The 11,398-nt window shown below is 44.1% G+C and overlaps 1 pseudogene; it reads left to right on the top strand.

Moving 5' to 3' along the window:
* The first annotated feature begins 10,973 nt into the window (after positions 1–10,973).
* LOC146785474 (5.8S ribosomal RNA) lies at positions 10,974–11,127 on the top strand (annotated as a pseudogene).
* Positions 11,128–11,398: the final 271 nt, after the last annotated feature.

The raw sequence follows: 11,398 nt of genomic DNA, 5'->3' as shown, positions 1-11,398 counted from the left end.
ATATATTGATAAATACATAACTTAGAATTTTAAAAACCGTACAAATTCACTTAAAAAACCATAGGTTTCACACACGTTATAGTTAGGAATTAGCATTTAAAAAACCTTGCAAATTCACTTAAAAAAACATAGGAGAACGTGAAAAGGGGGCATGGTGGACAGTTCCTGACCCCCCAGCCTTTGTCAGGGGGTCACTGAAGGACCCCCAAGGGTGAAAAAAACATTTTTTTTTATGAAAAAGCACAGGGTGCGCGCACCATGCGCGCACGGCACGCACAACGCATCGTGGGCACTCGATGCGCGAAGCGCACCGAGTGCCCAGAGCGCGCACGGTGCGTGAAGCGCACCATGCGCGTGCGGTGCACGCACGGTGAAAAACCTGAAAAAAAATATATTGATAAATACATAACTTAGAATTTTAAAAACCGTACAAATTCACTTAAAAAACCATAGGTTTCACACACGTTATAGTTAGGAATTAGCATTTAAAAAACCTTGCAAATTCACTTAAAAAAACATAGGTTTCACACATGTTATAGTTAGCTGGACATTTCCCTCGTAAAAAACCAATGAAATTCCCCCGTTATAGTTAGTGCAGGCAACTATAACTCACGCGACCGCAATCCTCTGCTGATGACGTCAGATATTACATCACTGTATTTAGACACCTATTTACCCATGTCTTCTTCCATTAATCTTTAGCTTTACATATATTACAAATATTTATTTTTCAGAAAGACACATATGTAATCAGTGACTTAATATCTGACGTTATCAGCAGAGGATTGCGGTCGCGTGAGTTATAGTTGCCTGCACTATCTATAACGGGGGAGTTTCATTGGTTTTTTACGAGGGAAATGTCCAGCTAACTATAACATGTGTGAAACCTATGGTTTTTTAAGTGAATATATATATATATATATATATATATATATATATATATATATATAGATATATTACCTACAGCAGTCGCCATTATAGTTAGGACCTATTTTCCATTGGAATGCCGCAACATTCTATTTGGAATAACGTTGGCGACGACTGGTGAATCTTCGCAAAATTTTCCAAACTTTTGGCCAGCTCTGGTCGGCTCCTATCCTGAAAATTTCACGGTGATTCGTCAAGCGGGGGCCGAGAAAAAAGGGGGGGTCCCAAAACGACTTTTCCCCATGCATTTTCTCATAGGACCTGTTGACGCAGCTACAGTTCGAACTGCTGAACGGAATTACACCACATTTGGCAAAGAGGTAGTCCTCAGTTCAGACTCATGCCTTTTGCTTAAATGGTATAAATCCGTTCAGTAGTTCCTGAGAAAATTAGAGTTAAACAGATAGATATATCTGGGCGGAGCCTAACCACACATCTCATCGTGAGATCTGATTGGCTATCAGTACTTCATCCAAGAAGTGTTGGCAGACATTTTGGGACCAATATACATAATAATACCTCATTAAAAAGCATTGCAGTTAAAGAAGGTTTTAAGACTTTAGTTACATCATAAATCATTTGTTGATGGTACCATACTCATTTTAGGAATTGTGGTGTGTTCTTAGGTGATTTTACCATGTGAAAAAGCCTTCTGCTGTGATATCATGAATCATGTTTGAGAGAAAACTATTTTCTCATGCTTTTCCCACAGAGATTTGGAAGGTGATCTATAAGCTAAACTGAGAGCATATTTTCTGTAAATTCACATTATCTTTCTCAGTCATGTGAGAATGAAGTCTGACATTCTCAGTAAAACATGTACATCCAACAAGGGCATAGACTGTCAGTTGATTCCTTTGTGTTCTACTGCAGCTTCCCAGAGTGTTCTAAAGAACAACTAGAGCGCTAACAGTCCTATTTATGACAAACGTATTGCACACCAGAAGCCATCTTGATTGGAATAAAGTGGTAACTCTTAAAACATTTAATTTAAAAAGGAACAAAATGAGGGGGTTCATTTTGCCATAGAAAGTATGATTAGTGTGGCAGAAAGAAAAATTAGGGAACATTTTGAGTGACTTCTCAAATCCTCTTCTATTTCATTAAAAAATTCTGACCTGCAGACTGAAACATGCACTTTCAATACCAGCAGCAGGCTTCCCTGGTGAGCAGTAGCTTTACTACAGTGATCTAATAAGCAACTAGAGTGCTAACATTCTGAATTTATGGCAAATGTGTGACACATCTGAATGCCTTCTTGATGGAATCAAAGTAAAAAACTGAAAGTATTTCCTACTGAGGAAACTGTAGTAAATGAGGAAATTAGGAAACTTCATAACAAATAAGTCTCCCAAGATGGCCACCAGAGACAAAAGAGCCCAAATGTAGCCAAAATATCACCCAGATGTAGCCCAAGTATAGCCCAATGACAGAATGTCCCAGAGTGTTCTAACGAACAACTAGAGCGCTAACAGTCTTACTTATGACAAAAGTATGGCACACCTGAAGCTATCTTGATTGGAATAAAGTGGTTACACTTAAAACATTTAATTTACAAAGGAACAAAATGAGGGGGTTCAATTTGCCATAAAAATTATGATTAGTGCTGCAGAAAGAAAAATTAGGGCACAATTTGACTTCTCAAATCCTCTTCTATTTCATAAAAAATTCTGACATGCAGACTAAAACATGCACTTTGAATACCAGCAGCAGACTTCCCTGGTGAGCAGTAGCTTTACTATAGTGATCTAATGAGCGACTAGAGTGCTAACATTTAGAATTTATGACAAATGTGTGACACATCTGAATGCCTTCTTGATATAACCAAAGTAAAAATCTGAAAGTATTTCCTACTGAGGAGACTGCAGTAAATGAGGAAATTAGGAAAGTTCATAACAAATAAATCTCCCAAGATGGCCAACAGAGACAAAAGAGCCCAAATGTAGGCCAAATATCACCCAGATGAAGCCCAAGTATAGACCAATGACAGAATGTCCCAGAATGTTCTTAAGAACAACTAGAGCGCTTACTGTCTTACTTATGACAAAAGTATGGCACACCTGAAGCCATCTTGATTGGAATAAACTGGTAACACTTAAAACATTTAATTTAAAAAGGAACACAATGAGGGGGTTCATTTTGACATAGAAATTATGATTAGTGGGGAAGAAAGAAAAATTAGGGCACATTTTGAGTGACTTCTCAAATCCTCTTCTATTTCATTAAAAAAATCTGATATGCAGACTGAAACATGCACTTTTAATACCAGCAACAGACTTCTGTGGTGAGCAGCAGCTTTACTACAGTGATCTAATGAGCAACTAGAGTGCTAACATTCAGAATTTATGGCAAATGTGTGACATATCTGAATACCTTCTTGATGGAATCAAAGTATAAAACTGAAAGCATTTCCTACTGAGGAGACTGCAGTAAATGAGAAAATTAGGAAACTTCATAACAAATAAATCTCCCAAGATGGCCACCAGAGACAAAAGAGCCCAAATGCAGCACAAATATCACCCAGATGTAGCCCACATGTGGCCCAATGACAGAAGTGTGCAAAGCACTTATTTTTTGTGTATTTGCAGTTTTATATAGTGCAGACTTGTCAGGTATTGGAGTGCTTTACATGAGCATTGGTTACATCACACAAGATCAAATTCATTTTGGTTGTAGACATGGGGAGATTAAGTGATTTGACCAGAATCACAGAATGTTGAGCTGAAGCAGAAACTCCAACCTGGTTCCCCAGTTTCAAAGTCTGCAGCTCTGGAAGTAACACCACATCCTCTCCCCTAGGTGCAACATTTAATCAAGTGGTCAACTGGATAAAAAAACATAAAGATTACCAATAATTCTTTGTCGCTATTTGAAAACTCAGAGAATATTTCCTCATTTTAGTTTTTTAGAGCCGTAACCATAATTTTGATGCAAATACGACCCTCTCATATATGTAAATTCTAAAGGAAATGCTCTAGGTATTACAGTTTTCATTACATCAAGATGGCGTCACACTTTTATAATAAATATAGAATGTTAGCAATCTAGTTGTTCATTGGGATACTGTTGAGAGGCAGAGGCCAGGGGCACGGACTCTGAAAATTGTAGGCAGGTAGGAGAGTGCAGTGGCAACAATTTGACCACACTGGGCAGGCAGGAAGGGCAGTGGCAGCACAACAGACTATGGTGGGCAGTGGAAAGGGGGGCAGGGGCAACAAACCAACAATACAGGACTGGCAAGAGAGGCTATGGCAATATAATAGACCATTGTGGGCAGAAGGAAGAGGCAGTGGTAGTACAACCATACATGCCAACAGACCCGTTTCAGCCGGGAAACGTCCAATGTTTTTAAGCTCAAATGGTCTTTATTTGATCAGTCTTCTGTCTACAATCTCCTCTTTTTCAATGTTACTCAAAGGGGAAAATCAATACCCCAGTTTTTTTTCAAAATCTCCCTCTTACCAAGTTCAAAATGTTCGCAAGTATGGTACATTGGATCATGGTAGGCAGGAGGAATTGGGTTAGGGACATGGACTCGGATAACAGAGGACAGGAGGGACATGGAGAGGTGCACCAAACTGACCCTACAGGGCAGGCATCAGGGTTTGCAGCAGCACAATACACCACACAGGGCATGCGGGACGGGAGTGCAGCACAACAATCCATAGAAAGCAATAGGGAGGGGACAGGACCATGCACATGGACAACAGAGAACAGAGGTGAAAGAGGCAATGGTAGCTAGCTGACCATAATGGATAGACGGGAGAGAAAGCTGCAGCATAACAGACCATATAGGGCAGGAGGGACGGATCAGGGGCATTACAATGGAACAGACAAGCCAGGAGGGAGGGAATAGGGGTCTGCACATGGAAACAGAGGGCTGGGGGCAAGGGGGCAGGGCAGGAGCAGCAAGATGACCCTGGAGGTCAGGCAGGATGGGCACTAGAAACAAGACACACCATGGAGAGCAACAATGAGACTATGATGACATACACACAGACCATGTAGGGAAGGTGGGAGGGGGTCAGGGGCAGCTAGCTGACCACACAGGGAAGGTGGGAGGGGCCATGGCAGCACAGAAGACCATGCATGGCAAGCGGGAGGTTTAGTGGCAGCACAATGGCTATGATGGGCCAGAAGGAGGGCGCAGGGGCATGCACAAAGGACCATGGAGGATAGAAGGGAGGTTCAGGACCTGGGCACAGACAAGAGAGTTCAGGGGAAGGGGCCTCACAACAGATCGCACCGCGCAGGCAGGAGGAGCAGTTGCAGGACAACAGACCAGGGAGGGCAGAAGGATGTGGCAGTAAAATGGACCATGGAGGACAGGAGGAAGGGGATAGGGGCATGTCATGTGGACAGGCAGGGTGGAGGTGGCAGGGACAGGTTACAGTCATCTGACAATGCTAGGCAGGTGGGAGGGGAGTGGCAGCTCAACAGAACACTCAGAGTAGATAGGAGTGGCAGGTCCATGGAACATGGTGGACAAAAAGGATGGAGCAGGGGCATGCACAAATACATCGGAGGGCAGGGGGAAGGAGAATAGGGGCAGCAAGCTAAGCACAGAGGCTAAGCAGGAGGGCAATGATGGGCCGCAGCACATCAGACCATGCATGGCAGGAGGGAGGAGGCTAGTCCATGGATTCAGACAACAGAGGATAGAGAGGAGGTGGATGGGGCAGCAAGCTAACTGTTCGTAGAAGGTGGGTATTAGGAACTTTATTGTTTTTAAAATGTGTGTCTGTGCGAACTACTTAAAATATGAACAAATATGCAGCATAATCTCACTTTTATTCAGGAAGAAGAGGACGTTTGTGACTGTGACTCCAGGCTCACTTGGCAGAAACACCCTCTGACCCTCCACCCCCCATCGCAAAATGTAATGCCTGTGAAAAGGGTAGGTGGACGCAGTGTTATATGGACCATAGTCCTGAGAGCACGATTGAAAATGAAAACTAGATATAGTATATGGTATAAACTATGCACCAAAAAGTGTGATATAAAATGAACCAGGGCGTGAAATATAATATGCAATACATTGTGCGCAATGGCCATATATAAAACATATGTAATTTTCAGAAAAACACACATTCACTGGATGATGTCATCAGTGATGTCATTTGAGATGTCATCAGTGATGTCATGCATGATGTCACTGACCATGTCATGAGTGTTGTAATATGTGACGTCATCAGCAGTGCATTGTGGGGGCGCGAGTTATAGTTAGCTGAACTAACTATAACGGGGAATTTCAATGGTTTTGTACGAGTGAAAAGTCCAGTTAACTATAACGCCCCTGAAACCTATGGTTTTTTCAGTGAATATATATAGATATATATATATATATATATATTGGCTGTGCCAATGCTTGTTAGCGATTTCTGACCAAGAGGATAGCGTAGATTCTACCTATATAGCACACGAACCAGCTGGTCATCAGACTACTATATCCTTCACATATACAGCACCTGAATCTGCTGCCTATTACACCTTCACATTATTATCTGCAACTACTGCTATAAATAATCTGTGAGAAACTATACCTGTGTGGCATCAGCATTTTCCTTTATTAGGGTGCAATATACTTTACACGCACAGCAACTGCAACTTCTAGCCATAAAGAAGCAGTAGATTTCAAGCACACTGCACTTCCTTCAAGTCTGGCTAAGTTAAAGTTCACTGACTCGTTATCTTCTGGCAAGGAATGTACTTTAAATTTCACCATCACAGCTGCTGCATCAGCTGAGTATGATGGTGGTACTTTTCCGGGTATGCAAACTATAATTAGGGATGTGCCAAATTATTCCTGTGAGACATTTATCAGATCCACAAGGGTAGTGCACAATCTGCCTCTCCGTCATCACGTGTGATATTCTGTAGAATAAACCAGATGCGTCACTTCTGAGAGTGGTTCATTGTTCAGAATTCTGAGCTGCCTTGAAAGTCATAAATGAAGGCTTACTTGGAGCTTCAAGCTCATTCAAGGCTCCAGGAGGTTGGATAAATTTGCTTGACTGTCCCACTCTATCACTAAGTCTGCATGGATTATAAAAATGGCTAGTGGAGTTCCTAAGTATCCGGAAGACAAGGGGGTGTGGTCTAATGTTTATCTGGTTTCTCTCCTCCAGTGTTGTAAGGGTACAGGTAGTCACCTACAAGCAACCAAAGAGAAAGTCCCTGTTCGTAGTTGTCTGGAAATGGCTGCCAGGGCCCCAGACCAGAGCTCAGGTGGGTCATGTACTGGTCTGCTGTATCGCCAAGTGTCAGGAGAGGGCTCTCCTGCCTTGGCAGGGTGAAAAGACCTTACCAAGCCCTAAGCCAGAGCCCCGGCGGGACCCGGGTGAGATCCCATGGGACCTGGGATTCTTGTGGCATCCTGCATAGTCTCATAGTGCCCACATTAGACTTCCTTAGGCCTGTGGAGTGTTCCCTTGCTTCCCCTTGATATCAAGCTCTGGAGAGGCCCCAGGTCAGAGTGCCGGCTGGCCTGGGATTGCCAGCCGCTGCCTCAGGCTCCATTCCCTGGCCCAAAGTGTTGCAGCTGCCTGCAACAAGGTCACACAGGCTGGGGAGGGCTCTCTTGCCTCACCAGGATATGAAGTTTTGACTGGGCCCTGGGCCAAAGCTCCATCTAGCCCAGGTGAGAAAGCCCCCTGCTCTGGGCTCCATTCTCCAGGCAACACCCTGAGCCAGGGTCCAGCAGTTGCTTTTTGGAACTAGGACCTTGATTATGAGAGGCAATGGAGACATTCGTATTGTGCCACATTCATTAATTTAGAACCGGAGTCGGATGTTCAAAGTCGATCAGATACCATTGTATTCTGACCATAAAGAATACTTACTAGCGATCGAGCTGCTTTAATCACATCACTTGGCACACAGCTTCTTGGAATCCAAAGCCTTTGGGTTCTGGGGCATGGTAGGATATGGTTCAAAGCTAAAACTTGAAGGAACTGATGGAAGGGCACCACTAGTAGTGGCGGTTGCACTTAATTTGACTCAACATGGGAAACCACAGCTGGCCTGTACACACAAAGGAATGACAGATTGATGGTTTGAATCAATTCTGGTGGTGGTGGTGCACTGCAGTTCCTAATTGGTGGAGCAATTTACCTGATTACTTTCGATAATCAGTGAGACATCTCAATGCTAACTAGTTACATGACCTCTAATGGTTGGTATTCAACTTCTAAGAAGGACAAGTGGCATTTAGCCACTAAAGACCAAGCAATAACATGTCTGTGATGCCCTTAGATGTCCAGGACGGCATGTGTGCTACATTAAACAAATCCGCATGTGTTTCCTGTTTGCTGATTGGTGCTGGTAACCTGTTGAACAGTATTTGTGACAGGGATTGAGCACTGGAATTATTTCCCATAAGTGAGGAATTCCCAGTAAGAGTAGGTCATAAGCTCACTTTGATGATGTCAATGCACTTTGTACACACTTTGTGGCACTAATTAGAATGTTATGGTTTAGTAAGGTCCTAGGATCATCCCGGCTGGTGGTTGGCATCAGTCCTGGCAGCCATAGAGAATATGGACAAACTTTGCAATTGTTAGGAAGTAAAAGCTGTAATAAGGTTTCTGGAGGTAAACTGGCTGAAGGATAATTAATGGTGGAGTGGCCCAAGTGTTAACAATGCTAGCCTTAACCTCGCCTCCTTCCAGAATGCACACAGTCACATTGCCCAATACCTCCCCTCGCTTGAGGGCTGCTTGAGCGAGGACCAGGTGAGGGTTAGGCTTCTCTCTTTGCCAAGGGGAACCCGACCGATACACGAGAGGGCTGGGGACAGGATAACAGTGGCTGGTCAGGGAGGGGTCCAATGTGACAGAAAACCCTTCCCAGATGGAACCAATGTTCACCCAGTATGCCCCTGGGGAAACAATTTGAAGTGCCATCCTGCCCTTGTCCTGACAGAGAGACAGAGAGAGCAACTGCATTGTGGGCCCTCCCATGCTTGACCTGGACCAATCCACGCTTTGAGCAACCAAGTCACCTCCAAATGAGGCAAGGGGGACCTAGCCTGGCAGCATGGGTCAAGGCCACTGACCAGACAGGGGACTCTCGACGCTCAGTGGTGTAACCCTGTCTCCGGCCAGCGGTAGCAGGTGGTGGATGGCTGTTTTGGAGGTGAAGCACCCCTCCTTTGTTGTCAGGCATCTGTCTGGCCAGTCTTTTGTGGGCTAGGCTTGTTGGAAGACTTGTACCAACCTGCCTAGATGTCCAGGTTGGCCGGTGGAGGAGCTGCCTGCCTCCACAGTGTCAGGATCCATCGGACTACCCACTGCCTTCCACACTCAAGCAGTAGTGGGGGAACTATTCAGGGTGAACCCCAGGGTGCTAGGTGCATTTCACTCATGTACATCCTACCTAGGAAGACTGCCTGTCGGGTGGAGGCTCCTAGCAGGTTCTTAACACATGCCTCTCGCCCTCGGCTCCTCCCCTCTTTTACTCCCCATGTTTCCTGAGGAAGAAAAGCTGACTTATATTTCTTTAATTCTCTGCTCCGGTATGTGGTGGTGTTTTCCTTATCATTGTTTCCCAGGCCATGCTCAGCAGCCTCCGTGATTCAACAAGCCTCTGTGACTCAGCAACCCCCATGACTCAGCAGCCTCCATGACTCAGCAACCTCCATGGCTCAGCAGCCTCCGTCACTCAACAAGCCTCCACGACTCAGCAACCTCCATGACTCAACAGCCTACATGACTCATCAGCCTGGCAAAATGTATTTAACTCTCACCCAGGCTCGTCTTCAGTGCTTCGCTTTGAGTTTCCTGTTGAAGATCCTGCGGCGTGACAGCTCTTCTCTGCAGGTGCTGGTCGGACGAGTCCTGTTCCATCCTTGCTGCTGCTACTCACAGATAAGTCTAAAATCCTTTTTGTGCTACATTTAACTCTTGTGCTCAGTGGAATTCCATTGTTTTGACTTCCAGCTCATTTCTGGTTATCGGGGAGATCGTGGGTAACCGCACACAAAACTCTTCGCAGTCAGAGACTTCCTGACTTCGTTTCCTATTTCACAGTTCCCTCTTGTTCCTGCTCAGCTTACTTTATGCTACTTGCCTGGATTTTGGTCATTTCCTCCTCATATCATTTATGTAATTTGTGCATAGTTCTTGCTGATAGTAGTGTATATTATTATTGCAGTATTTATTCTTATCCTGTTATGCCTCTGTTTTTTCTTGCTGAAAGAAGGTCTTGGTAATGTTCTCAAGCCTTGGACATACTTCAGCTGAAGGATACAGATTATGTCTTATCTCATTGAAATAAGAATGTATGGTGTGCTTATGTGTAATCTTCATTGGCACAATATTGTGTGAGTGTGTTTTTATCTTTGGCGCAATATTGTGTGAGTGTGTATTTATCTTTGGCGTCATATGGTGTGAGTGCAGTTCTGAATTATTCTAATCATTCTAAAATACCTTTTTATCATGACCCAATGCAGACGTTTATGCATGATTTATGTAATTGATTATTTGTTTTCTTATTGATGTCTTTTACTACTGCTGCAGGAGCTGGTCTCCATACTCATTCCTAGGTTTAGGACAGATGACCCACATTGGCCTGTGACCCGGAGTTTGCTTCTTCACCGGCACGAAAGCGCACCAGTTGTTTCTTTCTTTATTTTAATTTTTTATTTTAACTATTTATTTTTGTTTATTGTTTGTTCCCACACCCCCTTTCCTTGATATTATTGTATGAGCACTGGTGTCTCTGGTTCAGTGTTCGTCGGATGATTTCTGGGGATTGTTGGGGTCCAGCTGCCTCTACGTGTCCAGCAGAGAGAAGGACGTGTTCCAACATTCATCCTCCCAGATTGGTTCCTGATACACAGCTGTAAGAGTGTTTGTCTGCCTGGTGCTGTGGGGTGTGGCTCCTCGATTGAGCGTGTTAACATTTTTTACTTTGTTGACTCTCAGAGAGGAAGCCTGATGGAGTTAAGTGCCTTCTTGCTGCATGGGTAGTGGCCAGACAGTGCTGCCTTCCTCCTGCCTCTCCAGCACCCACACAGATTGGCAGATCTTGCAAAAGCTGCCTGTGTCTCTTGGAAGTGGATAACTGAGCTCATGTGATGCTGTAGAACGTAGGTAGCTGCGTGCATTATTATAAATTGCAGAACACATTGATCATCCACATCTCAAATGCATCTTGTGGCCCTGGGTTTGTCCCTGGTCTACACCTGTCTGAGGGTCACTTGAATATCAATCGCCCTAGGGCAATTCCAAGACACATCTGAGGCTATCGCACAAGACTCTGATTTCTTCATTCCCCAAGGTCTTACACCAATTGCATGTCACAGGACCCGACCCTCAGGGTTCTGAATGACATCATAGGCAGCTCAAGATTTCCTCTTGTTGTCTATTTGATGTCACTCAGAACCTCTTGGTGAAAACATCCCGGTAGGTCACAGTTACCCATCTATACTTTTACATGTAAATTACTACACCACTGGTAAATAAATACC

Source organism: Triturus cristatus, chromosome 11 (assembly GCF_964204655.1).
Source record: "Triturus cristatus chromosome 11, aTriCri1.1, whole genome shotgun sequence".
NCBI classification, from domain to species: domain Eukaryota; kingdom Metazoa; phylum Chordata; class Amphibia; order Caudata; family Salamandridae; genus Triturus; species Triturus cristatus.
This window is presented reverse-complemented; position numbering and strand designations above follow the sequence as displayed.